Source organism: Choloepus didactylus, chromosome 3, assembly GCF_015220235.1.
Source record: "Choloepus didactylus isolate mChoDid1 chromosome 3, mChoDid1.pri, whole genome shotgun sequence".
Classification (NCBI taxonomy): Eukaryota; Metazoa; Chordata; class Mammalia; order Pilosa; family Megalonychidae; genus Choloepus; species Choloepus didactylus.
This window is the reverse complement of record NC_051309.1, coordinates 219745457-219767783: the sequence shown is the minus strand read 5'-3', so window position 1 is coordinate 219767783 and position 22327 is coordinate 219745457. Positions and strand designations below refer to the sequence as shown.

Genomic DNA, 22327 nt, shown 5'->3' with positions numbered 1-22327 from the left:
TAAATCTCACTGGGTGTGGAGGCTTGAAACTGGTATTTGCTGAGTATTGGTCTGTGATTGTCCCATCAAAACATTCCTTTCCATTGAGGTTCTTTCTTTGTGCCATGCTTTGGAAACTGGATGAATCGGAAAATGTTATTGTTTTTGGATATTTGAATTCAGATGGAATGGGGAGCCAGCTAGTGACCAGAGGCTACTATAGCATGGAGGAAATAGCACCGAAGTTCCTCAGGCCTGACCACCTTCTGCTGGAGCAGATGGCAGGTGGAAGCAATGTCCGGGAAATTTTAAGAAAGCCAAAGTGAAAACGGTTCCTTGAAGAGAGAATAAGAATAGCATGGGGCATTCTCTCCACCTCTCATGTCAGTGCATGATGTGTTCTACTTTTTATCATGCCTGTCATTATCTAGAACATTCTTGAATGCAAACTTTCTAAGACCAACTGTTTTAATCCTCAGGTCTCAACTTAAATATCACTTCCTCAGACGACTCTCCTAGGTTGGTTTATCCTGTTCTTTTCCACTACTCTAAAAAAAAAATCTAGAGCAGCATTATGCAATTACTGCATATTTTTATTAGTTTAATTACTTATTTATTTATTCTCTCTCTGTGCTACTACACTACAAAATCCACAAAGGCTTAGACTATATGTAATCCTTTCCTCTGTATACTCAGTTTGGTTTCTGACTAAGTATGTTTTATGAATAAATAACTCTAACATCCATCTTCACATCGTCTTAAAATCAATAATAACATAGTTATATGGTAAAACATGTCACATGTGGGCATTAAATAAATAGTACTGCAAAATGAGAAATTTTAAAAAGTTACTTCCAGGTAGCTATAAAAATATACATAGCCTCTAAAAATGCTAAAATAACATGCACATGTATTTATAATTACATTCATTCAAGCCAGAAGACCAAAAAGAGAATACACCTGCTGTTTTGGGGGTGGAGGTAGTCAGTAATATAATGTTGATAAATGATGAAGTACAACTTAATTTTATATTTTTTATTCTTCCTTCTCTTTTGTGGACATTGCTCTATGAATTAAAAATATTGTAATAGAAACATAGGAGAAGAGAAATCCCAATTTTTAAAACAGACTGAGAGGATACCAAGCTGCTCCACAAATACTGTTATTTTGGCTATAAGATATTTTATTTCAGGGAATATAAAGACTTTAAAAAAAGGAAGCCAGAGAACTTCTCCTTTTGGGGAGTTGGAGTGGACCTATATTTCCTTATTCCTCCTGCTAAATACAACTAAAAATCTTGGACATTATATATAAAAAGCAAACCCAAGAAGACCTTGATACTTGGAGAGAAGAAGGCAGACTGGCTATGTATCTTGAGCCAAGGAACAACAGAGTGGCAAGTTCTCTGGATTTTCTTTTTGCCTTGTATTTTCCAGCATCCCAGAAGTTGGTCACCTGGAAATGCCAATGGGCACAGACAACAACAACAACAACAAGATCTCAACAAAAATGTGCTCTCTTATGACAAAGGACCAGAAAAGGAGCAGCCAAGCAAGGCAGAACATTTTTAGCTCTACTCCAGCCAAATACCACAGGAAAGTCTATAGCTCTGACATTACCCAGGCCAGCAATAGCTGAGTGGGGAGTCCAAGCTTCCATCATCTCCAGGTTTTAAGGAGGCACCTCCAACCCCTCATGAGGGCTGACTTTGGCTTCAGGCACTGTGGACCACGATGGCGTTGAATTCATCCCTGCTGTCACTGTCACTGCTGTTGCTGCCGGGGCCAGATTTGTTGTCCTTGTCTTCAGGAGGCTCTGTGTGCGTGGAGAGGCAGGAGAGTACGGGGTTGGGCTGGCATGAGGCACTGCCCAGTGGGCTGCAGCTACTGTACACATGGGCAGCAGGGTCTGCAACCCCTCTCAGGAGAAGTTTGAGCACGTCAGCAGCTTGGGCCACCACCACTAAGTACAGGAGGGCTCTGGCCACACGTGGGCTCTGGTTTGTTGAGGTCAACTCCCACCTCCTGGAGCAGCCGGATCATGACAGTATCTTTGTGGATGACAGCCACACATAGTGGGGTGTGGCTCTGGTAGATTTCATCCTCCAGCTGTAGCATCCAGTCCTCCTCGCTCCCTTCCTCTTCTTTTTCCCTTCCAGCTCCACTCCCCTACTGGGTATCCAAGGGCACCTTGTGAAGAGTTAGGACTTTTTCCACCACTCAGGAGGAAAAAGATTACATGGGAAGAAGTAACATTCTAATTTTCCCCTATAGACATGACATCATTTCTTTCTTGATGCTTTCAAGAATTTTTCTTTGTCTTTTGTTCTCTGAAGTTTAATTTTGATGTTTCTTGGCCAGGGTATTTCTTAGTTTATCCCATCTGGGATTTACTCAGCTTCTTGAGAATGCAGGTTTATGTCTATTGCCAAATTTGTAAAGTTTTCAGTCATTTTTTCTTTGAGGTGTTTTTCAGCCAGGTCCTCTTTCTCATACTCTTTCGGGACTCCAATGACATGGATATTAAATCTTTTGTCTCACATATCCCTCAGGCTCTATTTATGTTTTTAGTTAATTTTCTCTCTGCAGTTCAGATTTGGTCATTTGTATTGCTCTATCTTCCAGTTCACTGAGTCTTTCTTCTGTCCCTTGCATTCTGCAATTGAGCTCTTTCAGTTTTATTTTGGTTGTTGTATTTTTAAGTTTGAAAATTTCCATTTGGTTCTTCTTTGTATCTTCTATTTTTTTGCTAAGACTTTATAATTCTTCATTAAAGTTTCCTATTTTTCATTTGTTTCCAGCATTTTCTGTAATTGCTCACTGAAACATTTCATGATAGTGGCTTTAAAATATTTGTCAGATAATTTTACCATCTTTGTCATCTTGGTGTTGATCCTCATTGTCTTTTTTTTTTTTTTTTAATCTTCATTTTATTGAGATATATTCACATACCATGCAGTCATACAAAACAAATCATACATTTGATTGTTCACAGTACCATTACATAGTTGTACATTCATCACCTAAATCAATCCCTGACACCTTCATTAGCACACACACAAAAATAACAAGAATAATAATTAAAGTGAAAAAGAGCAATTGAAGTAAAAAAGAACACTGGGTACCTTTGTCTGTTTGTTTGTTTGTTTCCTTCCCCTATTTTTCTACTCATCCATCCATAAACTAGACAAAGTGGAGTGTGGTCCTTATGGCTTTCCCAATCCCATTGTCACCCCTCATAAGCTACATTTTTATACAACTGTCTTCGAGATTCATGGGTTCTGGGTTGTAGTTTGATAGTTTTAGGTATCCACCACCAACTACCCCAATTCTTTAGAACCTAAAAAGGGTTGTCTAAATTGTGCGTAAGAGTGCCCATCAGAGTGACCTCTCGGCTCCTTTTGGAATCTCTCTGCCACTGAAGCTTATTTCATTTCCTTTCACATCCCCCTTTTGGTCAAGAAGATGTTCTGTGTCCCACGATGTCAGGTCTACATTCCTCCCCGGGAGTCATATTCCACGTTGCCAGGGAGAGTCACTCCCCTGGGTGTCTGATCCCACGTAGGGGGGAGGGCAGTGATTTCACCTTTCAAGTTGGCTTAGCTAGAGAGAGAGGGCCACATCTGAGCAACAAAGAGGCATTCAGGAGGAGGCTCTTAGGCACAATTATAGGGAGGCCTAGACTCTCCTTTGACCATTGAATTTTTTTTTTTTATCTTCATTTTATTGAGATATATTCACATACCACGCAGTCATACAAAACAAATCGTACTTTCGATTGTTTACAGTACCATTACATAGTGGTACATTCATCACCCAAATCAATCCCTGGCACCTTCATTAGCACACACACAAGAATAACAAGAATAATAATTAGAGTGAAAAAGAGCAATTGAAGTAAAAAAGAACACTGGGTACCTTTGTCTGTTTGTTTCCTTCCCCTATTTTTCTACTCATCCATCCATAAACTAGACAAAGTGGAGTGCAGTCCTTATGGCTTTCCCAATCCCATTGTCACCCCTCATAAGCTACATTTTTATACAACTGTCTTCGAGATTCATGGGTTCTGGGTTGTAGTTTGATAGTTTCAGGTATCCACCACCAGCTACCCCAATTCTTTAGAACCTAAAAAGGGTTGTCTAAAGTGTGCGTAAGAGTGCCCACCAGAGTGACCTCTCGGCTCCTTTTGGAATCTCTCTGCCACTGAAGCTTATTTCATTTCTTTTCACATCCCCCTTTTGGTCAAGAAGATGTTCTCCATCCCACGATGCCAGGTCTACATTCCTCCCCGGGAGTCGTATTCCACGTTGCCAGGGAGATTCACTCCCCTGGGTGTCTGATCCCACGTAGGGGGGAGGGCAGTGATTTCACCTTTCAAGTTGGCTTAGCTAGAGAGACAGGGCCACATCTGAGCAACAAAGAGGCATTCGGGAGGAGGCTCTTAGGCACAACCACAGGGAGGCCTAGCCTCTCCTTTGCAGCAACCGTCTTCCCAAGGGTAAAACCTGTGGTAGAGGGCTCAACCCATCAAACCACCAGTCCCCTATGTCTGTGGTCATGTTAGCAACCATGGAGGTGGGGTAGGCGAATACCCCTGCATTCTCCACAGGCTCCTCAAGGGGGCACTACATCTTTTTTTTTTTCCTTGTTTTTCTTTTCTTTTTTTTTTTTTTTTTAACTTTCCCTTCTTTTTTAAATAAACTGTATGAAAAAAACAGTTAAAAAGAAAACAAACATACAATAAAAGAACATTTCAAAGAGACCATAACAAGGGAGTAAGAAAAAGACAACTAACCTAAGATAACTGCTTAACTTCCAACATGTACCTACTTTACCCCAAGAAAGTTACCCAATATAGCAACATTTCTGTGAACTTGCTCCTACTATATCCATCAGAAATTAACAGACCATAGTCATTCCTGGGCATCCTCAGAATGTTAAATAGCTTATCTGTTCTTCTTGGATTATTGTTCCCCCTTCCTTAATTGCTCTCTATTGCTAGTTCCCCTACATTCTACATTATAAACCATTTGTTTTACATTTTTCAAAGTTCACATTAGTGGTAGCATATAATATTTCTCTTTTTGTGCCTGGCTTATTTCGCTCAGCATTATGTCTTCAAGGTTCATCCATGTTGTCATATGTTTCACGAGATCGTTCCTTCTTACTGCCGCGTAGTATTCCATCGTGTGTATATACCACATTTTATTTATCCACTCATCTGTTGAAGGACATTTGGGTTGTTTCCATCTCTTGGCAATTGTGAATAATGCTGCTATGAACATTGGCGTGCAGATATCTGTTCGTGTCACTGCTTTCAGATCTTCCGGGTATATACTGAGAAGTGCAATCGCTGGATCGAATGGTAACTCTATATCTAGTTTTCTAAGGAACTGCCAGACTGACTTCCAGAGTGGCTGAACCATTATACAGTCCCACCAACAATGAATAAGAGTTCCAATTTCTCCACATCCCCTCCAGCATTTGTAGTTTCCTGTTTGTTTAATGGCAGCCATTCTAACCGGTGTTAGATGGTATCTCATTGTGGTCTTAATTTGCATCTCTCTAATAGCTAGTGAAGCTGAACATTTTTTCATGTGTTTCTTGGCCATTTGTATTTCCTCTTCAGAGAACTGTCTTTTCATATCTTTTGCCCATTTTATAATTGGGCCGTCTGTACTATTGTCATTGAGTTGTAGGATTTCTTTATATATGCAAGATATCAGTCTTTTGTCAGATACATGGTTTCCAAAAATTTTTTCCCATTGAGTTGGCTGCCTCTTTACCTTTTTGAGAAATTCCTTTGAGGTGCAGAAACTTCTAAGCTTGAGGACTTCCCATTTATCTATTTTCTCTTTTGTTGCTTGTGCTTTGGGTGTAAAGTCTAGGAAGTGGCCACCTAATACAAGGTCTTGAAGATGTTTTCCTACATTATCTTCTAGGAGTTTTATGGTACTTTCTTTTATATTGAGATCTTTGGTCCATTTTGAGTTAATTTTTGTGTAGGGTGTGAGGTAGGGGTCCTCTTTCATTCTTTTGGATATGGATATCCAACTCTCCCAGCCCCATTTGCTGAAAAGACCATTATGACTCAGTTCAGTGACTTTGGGGGCCTTATCAAAGATCAGTCGGCCATAGATCTGAGGGTCTATCTCTGAATTCTCAATTCGATTCCATTGATCTATATGTCTATCTTTGTGCCAGTACCATGCTGTTTTGGCAACTGTGGCTTTATAATAAGCTTCAAAGTCAGGGAGTGTAAGTCCTCCCACTTCGTTTTTCTTTTTTAGTGTGTCTTTAGCAATTCAAGGCATCTTCCCTTTCCAAATAAATTTGATAACTAGCTTTTCCAAGTCTGCAAAGTAGGTTGTTGGAATTTTGATTGGGATTGCATTGAATCTGTAGATGAGTTTGGGTAGAATTGACATCTTAATGACATTTAGTCTTCCTATCCATGAACATGGAATATTTTTCCATCTTTTAAGGTCCCCTTCTATTTCTTTTAGTAGAGTTATGTAGTTTTCTTTGTATAGGTCTTTTACATCTTTGGTTAAGTTGATTCCTAGGTACTTGATTTTTTTAGTTGCTATTGAAAATGGTATCTTTTTCTTGAGTGTCTCTTCCGTTTGTTCATTTCTAGCATATAGAAACATTACTGACTTATGTGCATTAACCTTGTATCCCGCTACTTTGTTAAATTTGTTTATTAGCTCTAGTAGCTGTATCGTCGATTTCTCAGGGTTTTCTAGATATAAGATCATATCATCTGCAAACAATGACAGTTTTACTTCTTCTTTTCCAATTTGGATGCCTTTTATTTCTTTGTCTTGCCGGATTGCCCTGGCTAGCTCTTCCAGCACAATGTTGAATAACAGTGGTGACAGCGGGCATCCTTGTCTTGTTCCTGATCTTAGAGGGAAGGCTTTCAGTCTCTCACCATTGAGTACTATGCTGGCTGTGGGTTTTTCATATATGCTCTTTATCATGTTGAGGAAGTTTCCTTCAATTCCTACCTTTTGAAGTGTTTTTATCAAAAAGGGATGTTGGATTTTGTCAAATGCTTTTTCAGCATCTATTGAGATGATGAATTGATTTTTCCCTTTTGACTTATTAATGTGTTGTAATACATTGATTGTTTTTCTTATGTTGAACCATCCTTGCATGCCTGGAATAAACCCCACTTGGTCATGGTGTATGATTTTTTTAATGTGTCTTTGGATTCGATTTGCAAGTATTTTGTTGAGGATTTTTGCATCTATATTCATTAGGGAGATTGGCCGGTAGTTTTCCTTTTTTGTAGCATCTTTGCCTGGTTTTGGTATTAGATTGATGTTAGCTTCATAGAATGAGTTAGGTAGTGTTCCATTTTCTTCAGTGTTTTGAAAGAGTTTGAGTAAGATTGGTGTCAGTTCTTTCTGGAAAGTTTGGTAGAATTCCCCTGTGAAGCCATCTGGCCCTGGGCATTTATTTGTGGGAAGATTTTTGATGACTGATTGGATCTCTTTGCTTGTGATGGGTTGGTTGAGGTCTTCTATTTCTTCTCTGGTCAGTCTAGGTTGTTCATATGTTTCCAGGAAATTGTCCATTTCCTCTACATTATCCAGTTTGTTGCCATACAGTTGTTCATAGTATCCTCTTATAATTTTTTTAATTTCTTCAGGATCTGCAGTTATGTCACCTTTTTCATTCATTATTTTGTTTATATGGGTCTTCTCTCTTTTTGATTTTGTCAGTCTAGCTAGGGGCTTGTCAATCTTGTTGATCTTCTCAAAGAACCAACTTTTGGTGATATTTATCCTCTCTATTGTTTTTTTGTTCTCTATGTCATTTATTTCTGCTTTAATCCTTGTTATTTCTTTTCTTGTGCTTGGTTTAGGATTGGTTTGCTGTTCATTTTCTAGCTTCTTCAGTTGATCCATTAGTTCTTTGATTTTGGCTCTTTCTTCCTTTTTAATATATGCGTTTAGTGCTAAAAATTTCCCCCTTAGCACTGCTTTTGCTACATCCCATAGGTTTTGGTATGTTGTGTTCTCATTTTCATTCATCTCTATATATTTAGCAATTTCTCTTGCTATTTCTTCTTTAACCCACTGATTGTTTAGGAGTGTGTTGTTTAACCTCCAGGTATTTGTGAATTTTCTAAGTCTCTGATGGTTATTGACTTCTAGTTGTATTCCATTGTGGTCAGAGAATGTGCTTTGAATAATTTCAATCTTTTTAAATTTATTGAGGCTTGTTTTATGTCCCAGCATATGATCTATTCTGGAGAAAGTTCCATGAGCACTAGAAAAGTATGTGTATCCTGGTGATTTGGGATGTAATGTCCTGTATATGTCTGTTAAATCTAATTCATTTATCAGATTGTTTAGGTTTTCAATTTCCTTATTGGTCTTCTGTCTGGTTGATCTATCTGTAGGAGAGAGTGATGTGTTGAAGTCTCCCACAATTATTGTGGAAACATCAATTGCTTCCTTTAGTTTTGCTAGTGTTTCTCTCATGTATTTTGTGGCACCTTGATTGGGTGCATAGACATTTACGATTGTTATTTCTTCTTGCTGAATTGCCCCTTTTATTAGTTTGTAGTGGCCTTCTTTGTCTCTCAAAACATCCCTGCATTTGAAGTCTATTTTATCTGAGATTAATATTGCTACACCTGCTTTCTTTTGGCTGTAGCTTGCATGAAATATTTTTTTCCATCCTTTCACTTTCAGTTTCTTTGTGTCCCTGTGTCTAAGATGAGTCTCTTGTATGCAACATATTGATGGTTCATTTTTTTTGATCCATTCTGCGAATCTATATCTTTTAATTGGGGAGTTTAATCCATTTACATTCAACGTTATAAGCGTGAAGGCATTTCTTGAATCGGCCATCTTATCCTTTGGTTTATGTTTGCCATATTTTTCCCTCTCTCTATTAATATCCTTTATTGCACCCATACCGAATCTCTTTAGTACTGAACCTTTCTCCAAGTCTCTCTGTCCTGTCTTTGTTTCTCTGTCTGTAGGGCTCCCTTTAGTATCTCCAGTAGGGCAGGTCTCTTGTTAGCAAATTCTCTCAGCATTTGTTTGTCTGTGAAAAATTTAAGCTCTCCCTCAAATTTGAAGGGGAGCTTTGCTGGATAAAGTATTCTTGGCTGGAAATTTTTCTCACTCAGAATTTTAAATATATCGTGCCACTGCCTTCTTGCCTCCATGGTGGCTGCTGAGTAGTCACTACTTAGTCTTATGCTGTTTCCTTTGTATGTGGTGAATTGCTTTTCTCTTGCTGCTTTCAGAACTTGCTCCTTCTCTTCCGTGTTTGACACTGTGATCAGTATATGTCTCGGAGTGAGTTTATTTGGATTTATTCTATTTGGGGTTCGCTGAGCATTTATGATTTGTGTATTTATGTTGTTTAGAAGATTTGGGAAGTTTTCCCCAACAATTTCTTTGAATACTCTTCCTAGACCTTTACCCTTTTCTTCCCCTTCTGGGACACCAATGAGTCTTATATTTGGACGTTTCATATTATCTATCATATCCCTGAGGTCCATTTCGATTTTTTCAATTTTTTTCCCCATTCTTTCTTTTATGCTTTCATTTTCCATTCTGTCATCTTCGAGGTCACTGATTCGTTGTTCAACTTCCTCTAGTCTTGTACTATGAGTGTCCAGAATCTTTTTAATTTGGTCAGCAGTTTCTTTAATTTCCATAAGATCATCCATTTTTTTATTTAGTCTTGCAATGTCTTCTTTATGCTCTTCTAGGGTCTTCTTGATTTCCTTTGTCTCCCATACTATGGTCTCATTGTTCATCTTTAGTTCTTTGAGTAGCTGCTCTAGGTGCTGTGTCTCTTCTGGTCTTTTGATTTGGGTGCTTGGGCTTGGGTTATCCATATCGTCTGGTTTTTTCATATGCTTCATAATTTTCTGTTGTTTTTGGCCTCGTGGCATTTGCTGAACTTGATAGGGTTCTTTTAGGATTTGTAGACCAACTGAAGTCCTTATCTCTAATTTATCAGATCTACAGCTTCGTGGAGTACACTTTCTCTAACTAACCAGCAGGTGGCGTCCACGAGCCACCTGTTCTCCACAAGCCAGTTCTCCCCTGCTTAGCCTTTTTGGTGAGTGGGGGAGTGAGTCTTGTGGGGTCCAATTGGTGTACCAAGCTTGCGTGTGTAGTTGGTGTTGCCTGCCCTGTATATGGGGCGTGTTTCTGGGCAGTCAGGGAGGGCGGGGGTGGCTCTAACAATCAAATCTCCCTGGTGATCCTAGAGTTTTAAGGCTGCTGCAGTAGTCTAATCCTTCAGTTCAGTCCTGCCACAGTTTGTCTCTGCCACTGACCCACAAGTCCTTGGTATTGGCGTATGGCTCCTGAGACTTGCAAGAGGGTCCCTCTTCCAGGCTGTGCACCCCCTGGTCCTCTGTTGAGGGATGACTGTGCTATGTCACAGGTGAGTGCCGTCCCCCCAGGGCAGTTCTGGGCTGCTGGGCTGTGTAGGGAGGCTCCCAGTCTGCTGAAATGATGGCTGAATGGGGCTTTGTTAATTCACACTGCTCTACCTTCCCAACTCTGGGACAATCAGCTGAGGTTGCAGGGAAGGCTAATGTCCATGCCCAGTTTTGTGGTGTGTGCCTGTTATTTGAAGCACTTCCGTCACACTGGGTTGTCTGGGGCAGCTCTGGGCTATGGGGCTGGCGATGGGCAGGAGTGTTTCCTGTCCACCAGGATGGTGTCTGTGAGCAGACACCCCCCTTTTCTTGGGAAGTTGTGGTGTTTAGTGAATTTTCTCAGCCACTGGATTATTGCGTTTTGTCTCAGAGCTCTCCTAGTTCTGCTCTTGACTTGACCTGCCCAAATTGCAGGTCTTTGAAGCTTTCTGTATTGGGCTTCTTAGAGTAATTGTTTTAGAAAAAGAAAAAAGGATTAAAAAAAAAAAAAAAAAAAGGGCCCTCCTCAGAGATCTAATGGGTTATTGAAATGCTAAGAGACAAAGCAACCAGGGCCATTAAGGAAAGGTCCACAGGGCAGAGAGATCAGCTTTTCTTCAGGATTTGCATATGCGCCTCAGGGCCTGAGCTCAGGCCTGGGCTCTGCCCTTCCCCCTTCTATGTTCACCAGAACTCCAAAAATCCTCCGCTTTTATTTTGGAGTTTTTCGTGTTGTTTTTTTTCTATGCCTGTCTCCTCTCTGCTGGGCTGGCTGCTCTCAGATTCTCTGGTGTCTGGTCTCCGTCTATCTATGGTTGGAGTTTGGATCAGCAGAATGAGTTTCCGATAAGGGCTGCCACTGCAGTTCTCCCTTCTCCTTCCCAGAGCTGACAGCCCCTCCTCCCACGGGACTGAGCCTGGCAGGGAGGGGCGTGGGTCCCCTGGCCACAAAAACTTACAGATTTCACTGATCTCAGCAGTTCCATGTTTTCATGAGTGTTGTATGAAGTATGCCCAAAGTCAGATTGCTCTGTGATGTCCAGTCCATGCAGTTCCTGGCTTTCTACCTACTTTCCTGGAGGAGTAACTAAAACATACAGCTCACCAGTCTGCCATCTTGTCCCGCCCTGGCCTTCATTGTCTTTTTATTCCGCCTAACGTCCTTCTGGTTTTTGGAATGATGGGCGACTTTCCATTTAAACCTGGACATTTTCATATTATGTCGTGAGACTCTGATTCTTATTGAAACCTTCTGCTTTCACTTGTTTTGTTTGACACTGCTACGGCGGGGGGAGAGGGGAGCTGGCTCATGACTTCCTGGTGAGGATAAAATTCCATGTTTACCACTCATCCTCCACTGACACCTGAAGGTGAGGAGGAGTCTTTGTGGACAATGGTGAAAACCCCAACTCTCCACTAGGTCCCTTCTGACCCCATCCTAGCAAGACAGGACTGGGGTAACTTGCTACCACTGGGTGGTGATTGAAATTCAGGATCCCCTTGTGGTCTTCTCCGACACTCCATGGGAGGACATTGTGACAGGCTAGGATGGATGAAAATCCCAGCTCGCACTTTAAAAACACCCTGGAGGCAGTGTTAGAACGCTTGCTTACAGTGCCATGAGGATGGAAATCTAAGCTCTCCTCTTGGCCTTTTCTAACATGGGTGAGGGTGTGTCCACAGAATTTTTTTTGCATGTGATGCTTTGCAGGAGTAAACTGATTATTGTCTAAAAGTTTTCTGTCTTATTAGGCTGCCTCTTTCCTGGTCTTCTGACTAGCAAGAGTAGCCTTTTTTTTTTTTTTTTTCTGCATTCATTGGTGTTTCCAGGTCACTAGTTTCTTCATCTGCAACACTGGGATGTATGATGCCAAAACAAAATCCTAGGAGCTCACTGCTGTGTCATTCCTGATGGTCTGAAGTTCCTAGACTGTGTGCCTTTTTCTCTCCACCTTTCAGAGTCTTCTTATGTTTGTTTGATATATAATGCCCTGGAATTTTAGTTGTATTTAGTAGGTGGTATAGGAGAAAGTACAACTGTTCCACCTTCCCAGAAGCAAATGTTCGTATGCTGATTTTAATTTATCTAGATTTATTTCTCCCATCTTATTTGGTGCTTTCTATTTGATCTGCTTTATGGATGTTGTTTCTCTTTGTTCTGTCTTTTAGAATTTGTTTTCTTTTCCTACCCATCACCACTGATTTAGCATTTTATACTCCCTTTCTATTATTTTAGTGATTACATTTACATTTTTAAAATGCATACTTGACTTATCAGATTCAATAATTAATGTATACTTCTCACTCCTCTAGAAAGATACTAAGATCTTAGAGGCCTTTAATTCCAATGGCCCCCCTCTCACTTATACTAGATTGTACCTTTATGTGTTTTATAATTGTGGTTCATGAACTGATGTATTGTTGGGATTTTCTGGAGGATTTCCAGGTGGTTTCAGCTGAAGAGGTGTCACTGTAGGGAGATTTCAGGCTTTATACTCAGCTCCCCAGAGATATCAAGGGTCAAAGACTATTTTTTAAATTAGTTTGAGAGTGGCTGTTCTTGAATCATTCAGGTATAATAAATTTAAATCTATATTGCATATGTTACCAATTCTTAGTGGAGATGTTTTCCCAGCGTAAAAGCCAAGCTGAAGGAAAAATAAACAAACAATGGAAAACTCCAAACAAACAAATAAACAAAACACTTCTTTGACTTTTCCTGTTCTGGTATCTAGACTGTTTTCTAGTCTATCCATTCACTAAGTGAATAGATCTATGGTAGTCTTGATTTTCAACGGCAATCTCAGTTTCACCTCTCTACCTTGAAACGACCAAGCCTTGCTTCTTGCCCTTTCATTCATATTAATATGCTAGCACTTGACCAACTCCAGAATCTGACATATCCTCAAGTTGCTTATGGTAGTGAGTCATCTGTTGATGGAGGTATTCAAGTATCTGTAAAGTATGAATCTAGTTAGAATATGTGATTCTTCAGAATCCAACTAAGTTTATCTGAGCTGTTAGAAACGAGCATTATACTTTAAAAACACTCACCCGGTTGTGGAGGAGAAAAAAGTTTATTCACGATCTTGCAAGAATGGACACACAGCCAGACACATGGCAGGCTTGCCAGAAAAAAAACATGGCGATAGTTACATCCTAAGCCTAATACGCAGGTCCCTCCCCTGTTTCCCCATTGGCTGGGTACTCCAGAGATTACAGCCTATCCGAGAGAGCTAACTAGCCCGCCTTTGAGATTTTGAATTGTACAGCCTATCAGAGAGTTAATTAGTTTAAATTTCCTGCCAAGAGTTCCCGCCTTTGATTCAAATACCCCATATCCCTTTACATTCCAGTAACCCTGGTTATTTTCCCCATATAAGGAGCTGGCACTGATTTTGGCTTATGTCATGGCTTTCTTTTTCTCCTTCCCTTTACCACGGAGCCTGTTTAAGCCAGTTCTGCCATCGTTTTCCCTATTCCAGGTTGCCTTCATTTGAAAGCTAAACTTAACCCTTTCTTAAATGAGCCTGCTTAAATATTATCTAACATTTCATTTCAGTTGTGTCTTTTATATTATAGCATGATCTTATGATCATTGAGTATAAAATTCTTCATAAACTTACAAAAGGGACAGTGAGAAAACACTGCATGCCAAAGAAGAAACGGAATTTGGGGGAAATCACATCTCTTTCTTGGAGATTATTATAAGCAAGGATTTTTGAGTCTTGGCCCAAATGAGTGACCCTGTTCTTTTAGAGATGATGATAAAATAGATGTTCTGTTCCTATCATTGATGACTCAATAAATAAAATCCTAAGACACTTTTCAAAAGTACTGTGTGATATCCAGGATGTAATAGGCCACTGTGCTTCCTAGTGATGTGTGGAAAATTTGATAAAATGCATCAAATATTCTGTAGATAAAAAGTGCCATGTACCATAAATGTTGAGTGATGATCATATTCTTGCAGAATGGCCACGGGACCAAACACACTACTGTTACTTGGAAAAAGCTGCTTCCTCCTTCCACACAATAACACTGCTGTCTCTTTATAAACGATGTTGAGTTGTCTCATATAAATCTGGCTCTCATGAATTTAGAAATTGCCTAGATTCAGTGGATTCCCCAGGATCATTTAGTCACCTTCCTGCTTCTACCCTCTTTGTCAAGCCATGCCAGGAAGATATCCCATATCTTCCTATGGGTACCATTTACCATGTTAGACAATTTAATCTTCTGTTCACCTTTGTATTTACACATAGTGGCAGACTGTTTTCACTGGAAGAACAGTAAGAACACAAAATATGAAATGGAATAGAACAGCCAACACTTTTATTTTATATTTGTCAGCACATTTCATTTGTTAAAGGGCCATTTACTTTGTCCATATGAAGTAAGAAGGGTTATAAAAGTAGGCGATAATTTGATTTATCCGCAGTGGATTATGCCAATGTATGTAAATGCTTTTCTGTTCTGCTTAATAATGTAAGCAATTGGCCATACTGGGTGACTCATCAGGCCTTTTTTTTACATTCAGAAAAGGAAGCATTAGTAAAATTGTTGTAAGCAATGATTCAGCTGGCACAGCTGGATCACCTTCAAAAACCCTATTCTTGGGCACATTTGTTTAGTAGGAGGGTGTTGTGATCTGGTACCTAATCTACTTCTTTTCTCCTTGAGTATGGAGACACACAGAAACCTTAATTTCCCTTAGAAAGACTCTTTGTTATGCTGGGTGAAGTGTGGCTCAGAGAAGATGCTACAGGTGTTCACCACTAATGGTAGCAATACCTAATTGCCTTAAGAAAATCCAGAAGGAAGGACAATCCCATTAAAAATAAAGTTCATGTAATAAAATGTGATTCACAAGCCTAGCAAACCTGCAACAACTATGAAGTATTTCTATATTCATATCACTTTGATCATAGATCTTCAGCACACAGGAGCAGGTGTCCTATAAAAATATCAGTTCTGGATATTAATTTAAATGCATTTCCCTCTCTTGATGCTCACTGACTCACTTCGGTTTATTACTCCAGTTGGAGGTATTCCAAGAAGACAGCAAACATCCACTTTCTTTAAAGCCTGATCTTTTGGATCTGAATGCATCTCTAAACAGAGAGCATTGTTAGGCCAGCTGGCACATGTTTATATTCCATTCATAGTCCCTAAAGTGAAGAACATTAAATATTTTGGAGGAATACATCAGAGGCTATGTTATTTTTTTTCTGCTGCCTCATCTCAAAATAGTTCCAAGTGTTGGCAAGTCCAGAGTAGAGAATCTAAAGTGTGTTCAGTTCACTCTCACCTCCAGAAAATACTGAATCACATTTGCAGATTTTACATTTCTATTTTTGGGGAAACTTATATAGAAAAACATTTTAATGTTATGTTTGAACATAACCAAATAGCAACATGTCATTTAACATTTGTTCATAAAAACAATCTTTATTATACATTTTGGATCAAAAAATTGTGCAGATTCTCTTTTATTCAGGACAAGAGCTTTTCAGAGCTCAGAGCGAATGAACAAAATCAGTTTCCTTATACATTGAAACTAGACCATATTTCACATTCCTCTTTTCCAATCTCTTTTGGGCTCTGAACAAATGTGTAATTATGTAGAAGAGACAAAAGATAAATGAGAAAAATATTTGCAAGAGGTGAGTTGAAAAGAACTAAAGCAAAAGAGGAAGGACGGGGAAGAGGATGAGACAAAGAAGGATAATATTTTTTAAATCAAAAAAGGGAAGTATCACATCATTCTCCATTGCATAATCCCCACACATGCTCAAACTCTCAGAAATGAGGAAGACATGGAAGTGAAGGTACCAAGTTCAGTTCCCTTTTGCTATATGTCCTATGTAATCATCTTAATTTTTATAATTAAAATTTAATAGAAAACAGAGTTCATGCATTTCTGAAGAGAATCATTTCTCTGGAAGTTCATGCTAATGGTATCCAAATGTTGAACAGAAGATTCCTAGCAACAAAAACCTGAGTAAATTTTTAGCCTTTTAGGTAAAACTTTTTTTTTTTTTTTTCCTGGTCAAAATATCTTCTAATGGAATACTGCTATCTATCACTACTTTAACTACGTATTACACTTTAGGTTACGATGAAAGAGTAACTTTGTTATAAAAATGGAAAGCCTTGTAATGAAGATTCTCACTTTCTGGTGGGTACAGAGATTGTATTTTCAAGTTAGCAGTAGAATACAAATTATAAGTGAACAGAAATTTTTTTTTTCAATGGAGGAATGGAGAATAGGTTACTTTTAAACAGAGACAATAAATAAAAGAAAGTTTGTTCAGTAGCCAAATACTTATTTTGAGAAGATAATTCTATTCAATTTCAGGACACACAGTAAACCACTGATGTTTTAGTTCCCCCATCCCAACTCCCACTGATGTTTTGATATGAGGGAACTATTTCCATTTTGACTATTCAGGATCTTGGTGGATCTTCTGAATTGCACAGAAAGTAGTTACAGGATAAAGAAGGATAGGCTAGAGATCATTACGTTTTATTTGCAATAATACTTTTTCAGTGCTCTGGAATAAACATATCTGAGAAAGTTAAAGCCTGATAGCTCAGTCTTAATTGGTCCATCTGCTTCATTTATAAAAATGAGGGAACTGAGGCCCAGAAAAGGTGAAAGGGGATGTATTCAAAGTCACAAAATCAGTTAGTATCAAGAATGGTCTCATAAGTTCCTGAGGTTTGCAGCACCACAACTCGATACTGAGGAGGTAAGTGCAACAGACTACAGAAGATCTGCAAAAGAAGGGACCAAAAAGAAGATGCAGTCCCAGGACTTTAGGCTGCTTGAATGCAAGAACTCAATAGAAGCCCATCCATGAGGGACATTGTAATCAGACAAGATGAGCAGAAAAAGCCTGTGGCCCAAGATCCAAAATTGGTGTCTAGGAGTTGTGGACCAGTCAATATGCTTGGATACATGTGAGAAATTATTGTTCACTGTCAAAGAGGTGTGAACAGCAGGTCTCCGACTCAGGTCTACTTTTCAAGGTGATATTCTAGTGGTAAAGTCTGATGGGAACGAGCAACAATCCTGGCTCTAAAGTAACTGTATTCTTGGAGGGAAATAGTCAGCTCTGGAGATAGTTAACAGAACAGAGGCCTGACATCCAAAACCAGAGAAAACTTGGTCTTGGCTTCAAGAACCAAGCAGAAGCCTTATTATTAAAGTTAGTCCTTATGGTCAGACTAGTTCTAGTAGTCAGATAGATGAGTGAGTTAACTGAGTTACTTGACTCCATGTTTGCTAAATTCCCTTCACTGAGGACCACATTGGTTTCATCCAGAACCCACATAGGACTGCCCTTGCATGAGCATCAAATGGCTCTAATTATTACAGACAAGAAACTAATGTGGCTGGGATCCCACTCCTTAATTGTGGGTTGAAAATAGGGATTTCCTTCTAAAGAGTACAGTATTGTAAAGAAGGAAAAGAGTAATTTTACAGGTGAAAAACCAGGCAAATACTACCTCAGTCAGGTGATGAATAGCAACATCAATGTTGATGTCATGTTGATAGCATGTAACCTTGACATGGTGTGATGAAAATAGCAATGTACCTCTGTATTCTTCCTCTCCAAAACACATACCTCATTTTAAAAAGAACAGACAGATATCAATTGAGTTAAATTCTGCAAAATACCAGATGACTGGTACTCCTCAAAACCATAAAACTCATCGACAGCAAGGAAAATCAGTCCCAACCAAGGGGGGACTAAAGAGACATAACAATGAAATGTAACATGATATCTTGTATGGGATCCTGGAACAGAAAAATGATACTAAGAAAAAACTGAGGGGATAAAAATAAAGTATGATAAAAACTAACTGGCATTCAACCAAGATGGCAGCAAAAGACACTCAAAGATGCTGTTTCTGCACATAATCTTTGAACAGCTAGCAAAAGTTGGCAGAGCCATCTTTCTCAACACCCCAGAAAAAAATCAAAAGGACTTCAGTAACTTAGTGAGTACAAAATCAAGAAAAAGCAGATTTGAAAAGGATAAGAAATATTCATGGCTTACTCACTAAATAGAATATTTAAAAGGAAACAAACAGAAATGGTGAAGTTGAAGACCAATGAAATGAAAAATTCCATAGAGGGTTTCAACAGCAGATTAGGGGTTGCAGAAGAAAGAACTGGTGAACTGAAAGACAAGAGAATAGAAATGATCATGGCTGAGAAGCATTAAAAAAAAAGAAAAAAGTGCTCAAGAGACCTGTGGGATACCATCAAGCATATTCACTATGGGAGTCACAGAAGAAGAAAGAAAGGGGCAGAAGGAATATTCAAAGAAATAATGGCATAAAGTTTCCCAAATTTAAGGAAAAATATGATTATGTACATTCAAGGGTCCCAATGAACTCAAAATAGAGTAAATACAAATGGAATCAGGACCTCACACAGTGGAGTCAAATTTTGAATGACAAAGACAAAGAGTGAGCTCTGAAAGTCTCAAGAGAAAAACAATGTGTTATGTACAAGGGAGCCCCAATAAGATAAATTACCAATTTTTCAACAGAAACCATGGAGGTAAGAAGACAGTGAGATAAAATACTTAAAGAGCTGAAAGAAAAAAAAAAATGCCAGCCAAGAATTTTACATTCAGCGAGACTGCCTCTCAAAAAAGGAGGGAAAAATTAATATATTCCCAGATAAACAAAAGCTGGGGGAGTTCATCACTACTGGACCTGCCCTACAAGCAATGGTAAAGGGAGGTCTTCAGACTGAAAGGAAAGGACACTAAACAATGAAGGGCTTTAAAAAATAAAAACCTCCAGTAAATAACAAAATGAGTAGTTACAAAAGCTACTATTGTATTTTTGGTATGTAACAGTACTTTATACCTCTTACAGGTTATAAAATGCAAATGCATGAAAATAATGATATATGTATGGCTTGTACATACAGTATATAAATATAATCTGTAACTAATACAACAAAAAGGTGAGGGGACAGACGGGTGTAGGATCAGTCTTGTGTAGACTATCGAAGTTAATTTGGTATCAAACATGATTGTTATAGATTTAAGATGTCAAATTTAAGCCCCATGGTAACCACAAATAACATATCTTAGAAATACACACAGAAAGAAATGAGAAGGGGTTCAAAATAGAACAGTAGAAAATCAAATAAATATGAAAGTAGGCATTAAGGGAAGAGTTGAGTGACAAAAAGGCAAGAGGCTTACAAAGACATTTTGCAAGTAGAAAAATGATGGAAGAATGTCCTTCATTATCAGTAGTTAATTTAAATTTAAATGGATTGAACTCTCCAGTCAAAAGGCAGAGATTGGCAGAAAGGATAGAGAAAGTATGACTAACTATACACCTTAGAAGAGTATTACCTTAAATTAAACACTATAAGTCGGTTGAAAGTGAAAGGATGGAAAAAATATATACCATTTGAATAGTAACAATAAGAGAACTTGGGTTGCATAGTAATATCAAATAAATAGGCATTAAGTAAAAAGATCTTACAAGGGACAACAAATGTAACTATATACTGATAAAGGGGTCAATTCAATATGAAGAAAAAATGATTATAAATATATGCATCTAATTGCAGATCTCCAAAATATATGGCACAAATATTGGCAGATTTGAAGGGAGAAGGAAATGTAGTAGGAACTACAATGCACTGGTTTCAATAATGGATAGGCTATCTAGACAGAAAATCAATAAAGAATAGATGAATTGAATGATACCATAAACCAACTAGATCTAACTGACAAATACAGAATATTTCAGCCAACAACAGCAAATTCTTCTCTAATGTGCATGGGTCATTTTCCAGGATAGACCTACATTAGTCACAAAACAAGGTTTCAATAAATAGAAACATATTGAAATTACATAATGTATCTTCTCCTACCACAATAGAATAAAGCTAGAAATAAATAACAGAACGAAAATTGGAAAATTCAGAAATATGTGGAAATTAACACATTCTTTAAAAACAAATTTATCAAAAAAGTGTTCACAAGGGAAATTTGAAAATATCTTGAAGTGAATGAAAATGAAACACAGCATACCAAAATGTATGGGCTATAGCAAAAGCAGTGATGAGAGGTAAATTTGTACCGCTAAAAGCTTACATTAGAAAAATAAGAAAGATCTCAAATCATTTACCTAGCCTCACAAGTATAGGATCTAGGAAAACAAGAGCAAACCAATCCTGAAGTGAGCTGAGGAAGAAACTAACCAAATTGTAGTAGAAATGAATAAAATAGGAATAGAGAAATAATAGAGTCAATGAAAACAAAAGCTAGTTCTTTGCAAAGATCAATAAAATGACAAACCTATAGTGAAACTGACACATGGAGAGAGAATGGTGAGAGAGAGAGAGAACAAATGACTAAAATGAGAAATGAAAAGGGAGACATTACTACCAACCCCACAGAAATAAAAATGATTATTTAAGATACTATGAACAACTGTACACCAACAAATTAGATAACCTAGATGAAATGGACAAATTCCTAGAAACACTGAAACTGCTTACATTTCAAAAATAAATAGAAAATTGCAACTGACCAGTAACAAGTAAAGAGATTGAATCACTAATCAAAACCCACCTAACATAGAAAAGCCCAGGACCAGATAGATGGTTTCACAGTTGAACATTACCACATTTTCAAAAATTAACATGAATCCTGCTAAAACTGTTGCCAAAATTTGCAGGATAGGAAAAAATTCATAACCCATACAATGAGGCCAGTATCCACCTAATACCAAAACTGATAAAGATACCACAAGAATAGAAAATTACAGACAGTTATTCCTCATGAATATAGATGCAAAAATCTGCAACAAAATACTAGCAAACCAAATCCAACAGTATATTAAAAGAATTATACGCCATAATCAAGTGGGATTTATCCCAGATATGTAAGGGTGCTTGAGCCTAAGAAGATCAGTAAATGTCATACACCACATTAGCAGAACCAGGGAAAAACACACATTATCATTTCAATATGTGCAGAAAAGACATTTGACAAAATCTAGCACTGCTTCTTAATAAAAACACCTAGAAAACCAGAAATAGAAGGGCATATATGAAAAACTCACTACTAGCATCATCTTCAATGGAAAAAGACAAGAATTCACATTGTCACCACTGTTACTCAACATTGTACTGGAAAACTACCTGAGCAATTAGGCAAGAAAAATAAATCAAAGGCATCCAAATCAGAAAGGAAATTAAACATTCCTTATTTACAGATGACATGACCCTATCTATAGAAAATCCTGAAAAATCCACAACAAGGTTACCAAAGCTATTAAATGAATTCACCAAAGTGGTGAAAGAAATGGAAATGTCCTCATAGAGATTGTGGTGGTGCATGCATAGTTATATGATTATACTAGGAACCATTGAATATTTATTTAGGATGAAATGTTTAAAAAATAAATACAAGGATACAAGTACTGGAGGAAATTTGGAGAGAGGGTTGAACCTATTCACTGCTGGTGGGGAAGTAGAATTGTGCAGCCCTTCTGGAGGGCAATGTGTTTCCACAAGAAGCTAAGTATGGAGTTGCCACATGGTTCTGAAAGCCCATTATTGGGTATATACTTGGAAGAACTGAGAGCAGGGACATTAATGGACATAGGCACACTGATATTTATGGCAGCAGCATTCATGATTTGCAATGGATGGAGGTGGCCTAAGGGTACATTGACTGATAAATGGAATGGTGAACTATGGTGTGTACATACAATAGAATATTGACTGGCTGCAAGAAGAAATGAAGGTGTGAGGTATGCAAGTAGGTAAATGGACCTTGAGGACAGCATGTTCAGTGAAATAAGCAATAAATGAAAAACAGACATAATGCCTCACTTATTTGGACTAACTATAATATGCAAACTCTGAGAATTGTATCTAAGAGTA

General features: G+C 38.3%; 1 pseudogene; it reads right to left on the bottom strand.

Annotated features, from left to right (window-relative positions):
- Positions 1-1672: 1672 nt before the first annotated feature.
- LOC119530650 lies at positions 1673-2878 on the bottom strand (annotated as a pseudogene).
- Between the last annotated feature and the right edge of the window lie 19449 nt (positions 2879-22327).